Source organism: Lissotriton vulgaris, chromosome 3_1 (genome assembly GCF_964263255.1).
Source record: "Lissotriton vulgaris chromosome 3_1, aLisVul1.2, whole genome shotgun sequence".
Classification (NCBI taxonomy): domain Eukaryota; kingdom Metazoa; phylum Chordata; class Amphibia; order Caudata; family Salamandridae; genus Lissotriton; species Lissotriton vulgaris.
In genome coordinates, this window is record NC_141689.1 from 1,411,692,243 (window position 1) to 1,411,704,922 (window position 12,680).

General features: G+C 38.4%; 1 long non-coding RNA gene across 1 annotated transcript; it reads right to left on the bottom strand.

Annotated features, from left to right (window-relative positions):
• Positions 1–538: 538 nt before the first annotated feature.
• On the bottom strand, positions 539–1,026 carry LOC147727975 (uncharacterized). The gene is made up of 3 exons (XR_015309529.1): positions 924–1,026; positions 743–829; positions 539–633 (listed from the first exon to the last, which is right to left on the bottom strand). It is a non-coding gene; the product is annotated as an uncharacterized LOC147727975 (long non-coding RNA).
• Positions 1,027–12,680: the final 11,654 nt, after the last annotated feature.

A 12,680-nucleotide genomic window follows, 5' to 3' on the forward strand; every position in this document is an offset into this window, starting at 1 on the left:
TCATGTTTTGTGTCTAACAAGAAGAGAGATAACATATTTCACAGCGACAGATTGCATCGTACTCAGAAGTTCAATGAATATTTAAAAACATCTCTCTATATATACTGCTTCAACAACTATACGGGTCAAATATCTTAAAATGCGATATTTTTATGAAAGAAAATTGATATAAACTTACTACTAGCCACAGGATATAGCAACAGTGAGATCTTCTAGAGGGTAGTAAGTACACACTGTACCTAGAGAACAGATAATCTCTATGTCAGAGGTTCCTACAGATTAATGTGGCACATCATTTAAATACATACATGATATACATATCAAACTTGTTAACACAATGAGCAGAGTTATGATAAGTCATATGAACACAAGAGCTGCAGCACCGACCCAGAGGCATATGGAGTATTGTCAATTAGTCTAGGACAGACACTACATATTCATAAAGAGAGGATAGCTTGGTCAAAGTATAGTAGATATTTTCTGAAATCAAGAGCACGTTAGTTGATAAAATAGAACTAAAGATGTTCTGTTATAAAAATACCTGTTAGAGAAGATACACAATATCCTTGATGGAAGTAGTACGAATTAGTAGCAGAATAGCCCCAGGTTCGTAATTAGCGATGTAAAAGTCACCTGAAAAATGTATAATGATGTCTAAGAGCAATCAAAGTGACCAGGACCGATTTAATGGCAGAAGCAGGCTTGTTAAGTAACCCAGAGCATTTAATACCAGACTATTTACCTTACGTGATATCTCACGGGATTAAGAGCTTGAAGTAGGTTCTGTGTGTAACACTACTGCGTGCCAAAGTTTGGTGCTGTACAGACACTAGGAATAGAAAAAAATAATAACCAGATGTAAATATCGGTATTCACAGCTAGAGGTGATCGATATTAAGGATGGCTATAAACGTAAACAATACCTAAAATCAATGTACGTAGTTGTTGTTTGTAGAAGACCAAGTGTTGAAGGGATAAAACCAACAAGATATCTGTGATTAGCGGGGTAATAACTAAAAAAAAAAGAAAAAGAATATGTCATTGAAAAAATGAACCAGTGCTCCAATATAGCGTGTGCAATGATAACTGGAAAAGATATATATATATATATAACTAATAATAATTGATGTTAATGACAAACGTGATAACATGATTGTCGCCACGAGAGCTTATTTCATAATTAAAGGAAGCATGCGGCGCTTGTATATGAAGAAACGCTCAAAATCGAGAATACTTAAAAGTAGTGGTTACTTATAACTAATGGTGACAAGCATTAATTACAAAATAGCAAGCCGGGAATTTCCGTTTCATGCTAGAATAATCAAATCCTGATGACCTCGGGTTTCCGTTTGGATGAGACCGAAATGCGGGAAACTCTCTATTAAAGGAACCGAAGGGAAGGCTCTTTGGTTCGGTTCGATTCCGATGGTGTACTATGAATCTATAAATACCTAGGGTGACAGAATAATATCTGAATTTTGATGATAATTTAATATTGATGTTAGTTTAGTATTGACTATGTATACATAGCGTCGAAGAGGTAAAATATATCATAATAATAATTGTAATGATGATAAACAAAGATCCGAAATAGTGACAGGAAGATAAATAAATGGAAACAGAGCTAATGGGCATGAACTAAAAAGGGCTATAGGACCTGATCTTAAATAATAGCATTTTCCCACGGAATTTCTGAATTGAGACCCTTTTTGAAGGTCCCAAGGGAAAAAATCCAAAAAACTTCTCGTTTTTTGCGAATTCTGTTTCCGCCTTTACTATCAGGGAGTCTAATTTTTTCAATGATGCGCCATTTAAACTCATGTGGCGCATGTTTTTTCTCCAGGAAGTGTTTTACCAAGGGGGCCGCAATTTTGTTGGTACGAATGGCAGAGCGATGCTCTGTGAGTCTTACTTGAACTGGTCTCGATGTTTCCCCAACATACCCTAGATGGCAAGGGCATAAAATGAAATAGATACAATTTGCAGTTTTGCAATTCCACATGTCTCTCGCGTCTGCACGACAGCCATTGTGCTCAAAAGACTCACCTCCCATGATGTTCGAGCATGATTTGCAGGTAGAGCATCTTACAGTACCCTTGACGGGGAAGTTGTTGTCAATGGTCCTTTGGATAAACTCAGACCTAGGATGGTTAACAGTAAATCGTGAATGTACAATTAGATCCTTCAAGTTTTTTTTTCGTTTGTGGGCAAACAATGGTTTGTCTAACTTAACTTGTGATGTAGGATTAGAATTCAAAATGTGCCAATTGGTGTTCATAATGTGCTTCACTGTGTTGTCTAGGGTGGAGTGTTTGGTAACACAGACAAGTTGGGTATTTTCTTTTGGGTTTTTTTTTCGAAGAAGTGAGTCACGGTCATAAAATCTTGCTAGTTTAAACGAGTCCCTCACTAAGGGAAGACCTGGTTTGGCATTTCGGGGAGGACTGTTCCCATGAGGCATAGGGTCAAGACTGATTTGCATATAGCTGGGTCTGAACTGGGGTGACGAAGTGAGCTAAAGAACGATGATGTATTCAACCCAGATCTGTGACTGGGGGTGAGTGTCTAAAAAGTGTCAGTGCTCCATCCTTCATCTTGTGTTAACACATTATCTGAACCTGATGTAGCCCCTGAATGTTTTACAGGAGACCCCATTCCTATGATTGGAATTAGGAGGTTGTAATTTGAATTTAAAGTGAGAAAGCAATGCGCAAGCTTTACGTGGCAGAGGAGGTGCCTTCTGTTCTTGGTTGGATTAACTAGAGGGCCTTAAACATCATTTTGGACCCCAACAGTGATTAAAGTGTTAGTTATAGGGGTTGATGAGCGAAAAGTGTTAGCATTCGAAGAATTGTACTCATATAAGTGTTTACGGGGAAGATTGGCACACTTAAAGGGTTTTCGTACAAACTGGTGCTAAAAGAAAATGCTATCCCAAAAGCGCAAAAGGTCAGAGAAATTCTGTGGATTTTGAGGGAAAAGTCAGTATCAAAATTGAGAAGCTACTCCATGCAGGGGTCATTGAACCGGTAGAGGCTTCTGAGTGGATGCCCCATTGGTGGCAGTAAGACGCACCAAGAAAAAGATCCACTTGTGTGTGGATCTCAGGTATCTTAACAGCAACATTGTAATTTAAAGATTCCCATTGCCTAAGATTAATGAGTTATTGACGGTGCCAAAAGGCAAGGAGTGGTTTGCTTCAATTGATTTGTCTTCCACTTACCACCAGGTAAAGCTTCACGAGGATAGTAAGTTTCTAACCTCATTTATGACCACCCAAGGATGCTATCTGTTTGTACGCCTCCCATTTGGACTCGCGTCAGCGGCTGCGGTCTCTCAAAAACATATGCATAAGTTGTTGAAAAACTAAGTGGGGACTGTATTTTTCCATGACGATTTTATGGTAAGGGTGGAAATAGGGACCATCGTGACTGCAGATTATATGAAGTGTTGGGAATTCTTCAAGGGAATAGGCTCACAGTTGAGTTTGATAAGTGTAAATTCGCATTGAAAGGATTAGACTATCTAGGGGGTGAAGTCACAACGGAAGGTATTAAATCTAAGAAGAGTCTTCCTAACGCTGTTAAGGAGGCTCCAGCACCCACTAACAAGGATGAATTACAATCTCTCTTGTGGTTGGTGGAATTCTATGATAAATTTGTAAGGAATTTTTTGAGGAAGACTTATAGTTTACGCCAGTTTCTCAAAAACAAGGTTAAATTTATCGGATCAGATACTTTACATTGTGACTTCCAACGAAGTAAAGATAGCATCTGTATGGCTAAGAGTTTTCAGGAATTTGACTCCAACCCGGATTGCATTTTGACCATTTTGTTGTTGTTGTCTTCGAAATAAGGGAATGCGGGGGGAATTCTGGAGTTGAGAGTTGGCAGTGGGACTTCATTGTGAAAGGACGTGTCGGCCTTTCTCTCTGCACTTCTCGAATAAAGAAGTTAACACTTACATCTGCTTTTTCTCTTCCATGCAATGCACTACTTGTCCTGGATAAAAGAAGCAGAATTAGCTTTTATAATAATTTAATGGCCATCTTGTTTTTAGCTTCTTCCTATGAGGATTGAGAAAGACAATATTAATGTTGGGGATTTCCAGAATTACGTTCTCACCTGGTAATCTTAGGGAGTATTAAAGTACAGCCGGGGACATTTGTGATTTTTCGCTCCTTCGCTGTAGTGCATTAACATCAGTACAAGGGGTTTCGGATAGGTGCGGTTAGGGGATCTTAGGGGTTATTGGTAGGTGTTGAGTAAGGGAGGTGGTAAATCTGTGCACCTGAGTGAGGAAAATCTGTCAGATTCTCACATGTTATCACACGACACATTAATAATATACTTAAACTTAAACTCAAGCCAAAGCTACATCTTTTGAGGGAATGTAACTACAGAAAGGATAGTATATGTATTTCTATGAGCAGCAAGCTGAAAGACTCTTGCACCCTCAAGTATACTGTTGTGTAGCACTCACTTTGTAAGATGCTACAGCTCAGAGTATGTGAGCATCTGTGGACATTTGTATCCTATTCTGCTGACCTGTTGACCTGTCCTGCTTCCATTTTTATTGCATAGAGCCAACATTGTTTAGCAGTCAGTGCTAAACGGGATTTTCCCTACAGTCCTCTTCGACGAGAATTTCATAACACTAACTTTTATGGAAAAATGTTTCCTGCTGGTTGGTAATGAGCCTTCCTTTTCCTCTCATTTTACTGTGCTCAGTTAGGATGAGGGTGGAGTTTGTAATGTGAAGAAAATGATTGTGTAAAAGGATTTGTGAGAGAGTGAGTACACTGGTAAAGCACCCGTGCAACACAAAATGTGTTCGCGCATTTGTCATTCTGTTTGTGATGTAGTGTTGTTTATATCAGTGTATATCTTCTAAAAGTCAAATTAGGGCTTGCAATGGGACTGAATATTAAGGCCTATTTAACAGAGAACGGGAAAAAGACCTCCTTCTGTTGTACAATGCATGTTTTTCTCTTAGACAAAAAAGGGATACCTGCCCCCTCTTTTTTGCAGATCTAGTTTGTCAAGACTGACACTGGCTCTCCCTTTTTAAAGCAAAAGTCTCATGTAGGAATCTACAAGTCAAAAGCGTGAATGAGATGAATGGGTGCTTCTCCAGTCAAGGATCTGAAGACTGGGTTGGGTCATGTGCATCTATCAAAACGAAGAATTGGTGAACCAAACAGCTGAATTTTTGTGTAGCCAGACAAATATGTATCAGCCCCAGAGTTACGATAAAAATTATTTAAATGAAAATTTGAAATAAAATGTTAGATATTGAGAACTGAGAGCACTGAGTTCTAGTGGCTCCAGCAAGCAGGTGTTACCTCACTTAGTATGTAACAAGCATTATAAAGTGCCTCTAGGATATATCACGGCAATCAATTAATCAATCACTCAATTGCACTTTGTTTGATTTTTACATAAAACCTTAAAAGTAATATGAAACTGTACATAGTACAAGATAAAACAGTATGTTACGCAAAAAAGTGACATGAGTAACAGATCTAACGTAGAAGTCTCATATACAATACATAAATGTGTATTATAAAGTGCATAAACAATAAATCTTTAACAAAAAAAAGGAAGGGGAATAAGCACGGGATCCCTAACTGGACTGCATGTGTCACAAACGTACATAGTAAGAAACAGCGTAATCACTTTCGGGCCACTATCAATTAGTCGCAGCAGGCTCTAAGCCTCACTGCTGATTTTAGAAAATTAAGAACATAAAAGACAGTGTTACCGGATAACAGTTGTAAACAAGTAAAAGCTGGTCACACCTGCTTAAACTCCGATTTTTTCAAAATAGGAATGATAAAAGTTTTGTGCGGGGAGACATAGTACTTACAAAACATTAGAAAGTGAAGCATGTCCTGTGGAGACATACTGTCGCAGCCACAGGGCTCTAAGATCTGACCTCTGCTACAGCCACGGGGCTGTGCCAACAAAAGGTGGAAGAGATCAATAAGAAACCTAGTCAATAAAAAGCGTTCATAAGTACTAAAAGGCCCTAGGAGATATGGCTCAGAGGATTGCACAGTTTATAGAATGACAAATTTACAGACGCTACGTTTCATCAGCTCACACTCTTCTCTATCTATTGTCCTCTGGCTGTAAAAGGTCTCCCAAACCCAGCCCTGGTCTCTCTTATTCACTGAATCTGGGTTGGGGAATATATCAGCTCTCCCCAGCCTCCCAAGACTTCTCTATGTGGTTAAGCCAATGAATGAAATAGGCATAGTCAAGAGCCATACACTCCTTCAGGGTCAGTTTGCTTGGGGTTGATCCTTGATTCAGCCAGAGATTCAACCATAATGTTAGGGGCGAAGGGCCAACAGATCTGAAAGATTGGGCACTCCAGCTCATCATGAACCACCATGTTAGATGTTCCCTGTGGCACACATAAAAGACGTTTCAAGAAATAGTTCTCAGCCACTTGTAGTTCACCCATGCCTAATCTTGATGCAAAATTAAAAATGGCCGTATTAGCATGCACTAGATCTCCCCTCTTTCTCTGTTTTAGTGGCCCCCATTTCATCTTGTCGTCTATCAGGACCCTGAGATACGAAAAGACGTCTGTGCAGCAAATCAGGGCAGGGCCAACCTTAAACCGATAATGCTTTCTAGAGCAAGGTCCCACCTGCTTCACGTAGGATTTGGAATCATTTATTGACAAGTCCAGATCCTCCATGAATGAAGAAAAGGAGTTGAGCACTAAGTTGCAACACTCAAGAAGTCTGAGACATGAGTACCGCATCATATACATATAATAAGACCGGCAGACCACGCCAACCCACCTAGGGATAATCTACCTTAGTCTCCAATAAAACTTTCTCCAGTTTGTTAATATCTAAATTAAACAAGGGGCTAAGATACACCCTTGAAGTAATCCTCTTTCTATTGAGAACTGGCAGTAGACCTTGAGGTCTTGTGAATATCTAACCTCGGCCTTGGTATCGCTATGGAGGTCCTCCAAAAAATTAACCATATCACCATCCACCCCGATGGACAGCATGCTCTGCCAAAGCTTAACTCTGTTTACGCGATCAAACGCAGATGACAGATCCATGAAGACCAAATAAATAGTACCGGATCGTGCAACAGTATATTTGTTAAGGACCATAAATAGGTGGGGCACTGGGCTATGGTAGACGGTCCAGGATGAAAACCATACTTGACATTGTTTAGAATATCACTATCCTCTGCCCAGCTAGTCAACCTGTCTAGGAGAACACAACCCACCAACCCACCACCTTGACCACAGAGTCCAACAAAGAGATTGGTCTATAACAATGGGAGCTATCTCGATTACCCTTTTTGAATACTGGCGCTATGGTGGAGGTGGCCCAAGACAAGAGACAGGTTTTTACCACAGCGTTAATGACTGCTGTGATGATGGGTGCCCAGAGATTTAGATCAGATTCATAAAGATCCGGCGGAATACCGTCAGGGCCCGGGGCTTTGTTGTTTGACAGTTTAGATATCACGGCAATCACTTTTGGCACTTGATTCTGATTTTCCAAGTGCTGTCACACTCCTGAGATTTTTCACTATGCACATTTCACCAGGAATCATAGCAGGGAAAATATAACCCATGAAAGAAGTTGGAAACAGAAGAAATATCCAAATCATGCGTACATTCAGTTCAGTCTGGTAGGCATCATGCCGATTTATGGCAAACATTCCGCTTCAGTGTAAAGTTGCAAAGTGCAGTAACGGACTGAAGTTCCACAGGGTAATTTCTCCATAGTTGTAATGAGATTAATTGTCTTTTTTCAGGCACATAGTAAAGACAAACTGTCAAAATATACGAACATATTGTTGATTTTGTGACTGAGTGTATTTTGTGGCAGGAAAAATGGGAATTTGTCCTTGGTTTCAGAGTCGCTTTCTTTGAACTAACATCCTCAACACTCTCCAGTCTTTTGGCCTGGTTTATCTATTGACGGTGATCCCCAGTAATTTTCACCAAGAGCTGAGGATCACCAGCATACGAAAAATCAGGCTGTGATGTCTCTCGACAGCTAACATGGTTGAATGTAAAGTTTAAATATACAAGGTACAAGGTGACATGCAAGGTGACAAAGGAGAGAGCATGTCACTCCACAATTGAGCCCCCAGAGAGGACAGATATATGATGCTAGCTTTGCAGTTTCTAACTTTTCCCATTAAGAACGAGGAGAACGAAGTAATTGTGTTGCTTTTGTCACCATTAACACGTACTAGCCCCTATGGCATGTTTGGATGTTTCATCATGATCAAGACTGCAAAGAGAACCAACAAGTTACACATATATGAGCTTTGACTCTCGCCCTTTTAAGCATATTGTTGAGGATGTCTCTGAGAGTGCTTGTGGTACTATGCCGTTAAAGAAACCTTGCATTATGCCAATAATTACTCTTCTAGTTTAAGATTTTCCTATTTTAAGTACAAATGTCATAAACACCATTCGTTAAAAGTCATGAAAGGACCACCCCATCTCTAAAATAAGCATTTGATAACGGATGTTTTGATGGGTGAAAGTAGACTGAACGATAGGATTTATACCACTTATGTAGTGGGCGAAGTTGCAGAGCTTTAACTTTTGGAGTGGAGAAAAGTTTTTTCAGTGGCCCCTGTTGGAATGTTTTAAACAAATGCATGCATGTTTGAAGATTAGTTGTTCTCAAAAGTGGATAAAAGGGGCCACACATTTTGTATATCTTGGCTTACTGGTTTACTTTAGTAGGAACTTTTGTGTTAGCTAATTTAGGCGAGATGCAGTACCAAACTGTATAAAATACTTCACTATTTCTGTTTTTCGATGAGTAACATTTCTTTCTTAGAATCATTTGCCTTATGATGTTATGATAAAGAAGTACTTGTACTGATATTGTTGTGGCACTTAACTGTAACTTTCCTACATTGTTCATTAAATCTACATGCTTGAGTATGAATTTGTGTTTTCCTTAATGATGAGGAGGTGTTCAGCACATAAGTATTAATACCATTGAATTGATCCAACAATGAGGTGCCAACATTTTTTTATTAATTCATAGAACCATGTCTGAAAAACTAGGATCATTAATGTTCTATGGCAACGGCTCATTTTAAGGAATTAATTGGCAGTCCGGGATTACATTGAAAAGATTGGTCTTATCTGAAAACAATGATAAAAAAAGTGAAAGTGCTTGGATGCATGGTAGAGACAGCTATTTAGTATATATCAAATTTCAGTTTGGGAACACATCTTGTATTGGAAAGAGTTTCTTAATTTATCTGAGATATTTGATCAGTAAATAATATTGATAATCTTTGGGGAGCTGAGGTCAGGCTGGAGTGGTCACACAGGACACAGTCAAAACCCCTGGTTCTGGGCAAGAGGTTCCTTCTTTCCGAGCTGAATGGACAGAGGAATCTACAGCTCACACAGACCAAAAATCTTCTTATAGACACAGACATGATTCTAGACTGCTGAGGACATGCGCCTTGGTACTGTGACAAACCCCTATCAATGTAATATTTATTGCATTTTCTTTAGAACTTCCTTTAAAACCTAAATTGATATTAAAACAGGTCCCAATGAAGCTCCGGGTTTAGTGCCATGCATCCTTTACTTCCAATCTTCATGAGACCAAGAACAGTGACGAATCTTTCCTATAATGACCACTTTTACTGTGTCTTCAGGAATTATAAGATAACTGAAAAATCCTTCAAAAAAGAAGATACTTGTTGGAAGTTGCAGTAAAAAAGTTTCATAATATTAACGTTAAAACAACAGAAGCATTGGAATTGAATAAGCAATCTAACAATATATTTCAACACATTAGTAAGATATCTAAATTAAAAATCATTCATTTTATGCCATGCTGCTTTCCAGAATATATAAATACATTTACAGTTAAATAACGTGCAAAAGATTAACTTCTTCAGTTTTATAGGACCAACACAGTTCATTATTAAAGTTAGAACATGTTTTCACCTCAGCAGAGGTAAGGAGTAATCTTTTAGAAACAAAGTTTAAGGCTCTGGCAGTTATTGAAGATCTTTTGACAGCTCTATATGTTTAGATCAAACAGAATCCCAAATATCAATATCCCAAGTTATTTGTAAAACCTTTTCCCAAAGTAATTGAATGGAAGATTCAAGCCTACTAAGATAAGCTGATCGTTTTGTCTACATAGAATGAAGTTCAAGGTATAACCTCACTCAAAATAAGATTATGTAATTCTTGGTTATAATTCATGTTTATAAAACTGTTATCAGAAACCAAATTAGTACCGTTTTCAATGCAGCTTTGAGAGATTGAATAACTACTGTAGAAAGAATCGACAAAATTCAAATTATGTTGTAAAGAAGTGAAAGAAATTACACTACTGCTATTGTTCATTTAAGACATCCAAGATGTTGTTCTCCTATCTTTCAGGTACATCAATCCTATTTTTCATCAAATGTTAATGTATTAAATCTATGTGGAATTAACCAAATTACTTAAAATTCATTTGGAAATTAGCAATCACTTTAATATAACGATGAATGTTTCAATATGGGTATTGTATAAACAGGAGGCCCAATATAGAACTTTTCTGAAAGCGATATTAGAAAATTCTGGTTTTCCTAGGTCAATCCATAGCAGTGAATTTTTGAATTGTAGGTATGAAGTAAACAACAAACTTACACAAAAGGTTGTGTTGTACGTTTTGAAGTCAGGTTCAATAGGCTTCAATAGAGAAATCATCAGCATGATATTATTTGACATAAACTTGCAACAGATGGAGTTTATTTGTTGAAAAATACAGGCAGGTAAATTAAACCAAAGCACAAGTAACATAAGGGATAGGTTACGAGCTAGCATCATTTTAATTGTATCTAGCCTGCCCCAACAGGACAACAGGACAAAAAATTGTGAATCAAATTAAATTAATTAATTTAATGTATGCTTTGTAGAAGATAAAGAGATAAAGTATAATCAATACTATTTCAACATAATTTATTTGTAAGTTGTTTGGTGGTAGGATCCTTTTTTTAAATTAATTTTATATCCAGATACTTGGGAAGCAGATGTAACCAAAGAAGCCAATAGTCTTAAAGATGAGATCACTTTAGCCATATCCAGATAATGATGCCAACGAAGCTGAGATTTTAACACTTCCATATTTACACTTAACACCTTTGTTATGCTGATTACTTTGTATTAGTTCTAAAAAGGGTCAATGCATATAAAACAAGCATTGGCATAGGCAATAGGTCTCGCCTTTGGGACCTTATTTGTTTAGAAAAACAACTATTAAAGGAGGGTCAAGGGGAATATATTTATAGACCATCCAAGCTCAAGAAACCCCTATTGGAACTATAAAGAACAAGAAGAACTAGAAGGTCTGAAAAGAAAAGAGCTAAGTCCTCATGGTCCTCAATGAGAGCTACGCACTTGGATTGCACTGAACCAGACCAGAGTGGTCGATAGACACTAAATGTACAGTAGAAATCCTATCAGCCCACCCTCTTGGCGGAGCCTCGTCATGTAGGACATCTAGAACCAAGTTGGTGTATCCATGCCTAGATGAATTGGCTAGATATCACGCAGTTATGGTTCACAAGATGGAAGTGTCCACGCCACTGGCGGTACTGGTACAGTGCAGTGCAGTGAAAAAAAGGGTGAGTGAGTGATTCTAAAATGACGGTCGAGGCAAAAAAGAACGATCCCTTTATTATTATTCACCTGGACGTCAGATTAAAAAAAGGTGCATGACAGTGTGACAAAATCACTGTCTACTTTGCTGTGTGGTTGATTAGGCCAACATGTTTCTGCCATCAGGTGAAACTACACCGGCATTCTTCAGGGCCACTAGTATGAAAATTGCTACTGCAAAGATACACTCTAGTAATAGTGCAAACAAAGGTGGAATGACAGACCAAAATAAGTCTGTCAGAAGAGTAATGTGGTCAATTGGACCATCCTACCGTATCCTCTTGGACCGTGTGATGATAGAGGATGCAGTCCTGCAAACAAAGAAAAAGAGAAAAAATACTATTTTGTGTTCTCTAAACATGACAGACTCTCAGGAGCAATTAACCCTAGAAAAGGCTATCATATCATGACATGAAGACCAAACGAGACTTAGCTGGGCCAGTCCAGATTAAGACGGCCACTTGATTAGTTACTGGTTGCACATAGGGTAAACCACAGAAATTTCTGAATACAATTTAGAAAGATAAATTGACTTACCCAGCAATGTGTGGGAGTCAAGCCTCACCTCACCCGGCAACGGCTCGGAGATTAAGGCCCGGCTCTATGCACACAAAAATGTATATAAACATATAAATAGAAAGACTGTAAAGATCTGATAAGTATCCTCAATCAATAGTATGTATTAAGAGTTGTGCATACAAACAACTGGTTGTAAGTTGCCCACAGTGACCACAGTTCCATGGAGGAAAAAGGGGGGGATAAGGTATAGCATCAAGTGTAAACTAGTGAAGGTAATGACTAACAGGGAAGATAATGTGTTCATAGCATTACTCCCCTCATAATGTTGATAAGCATTTCAAAACCCAAAAGCATTCATAACTTTCAGTTTGAAATGCAGTATAGCATTTACTAAACTGAGAGGGATGGCTTAGCTGACTTCATGCTGCAGCCTATTCTTGAGGGAAAGTACAACCTCTAGCTTAACTGGTAGA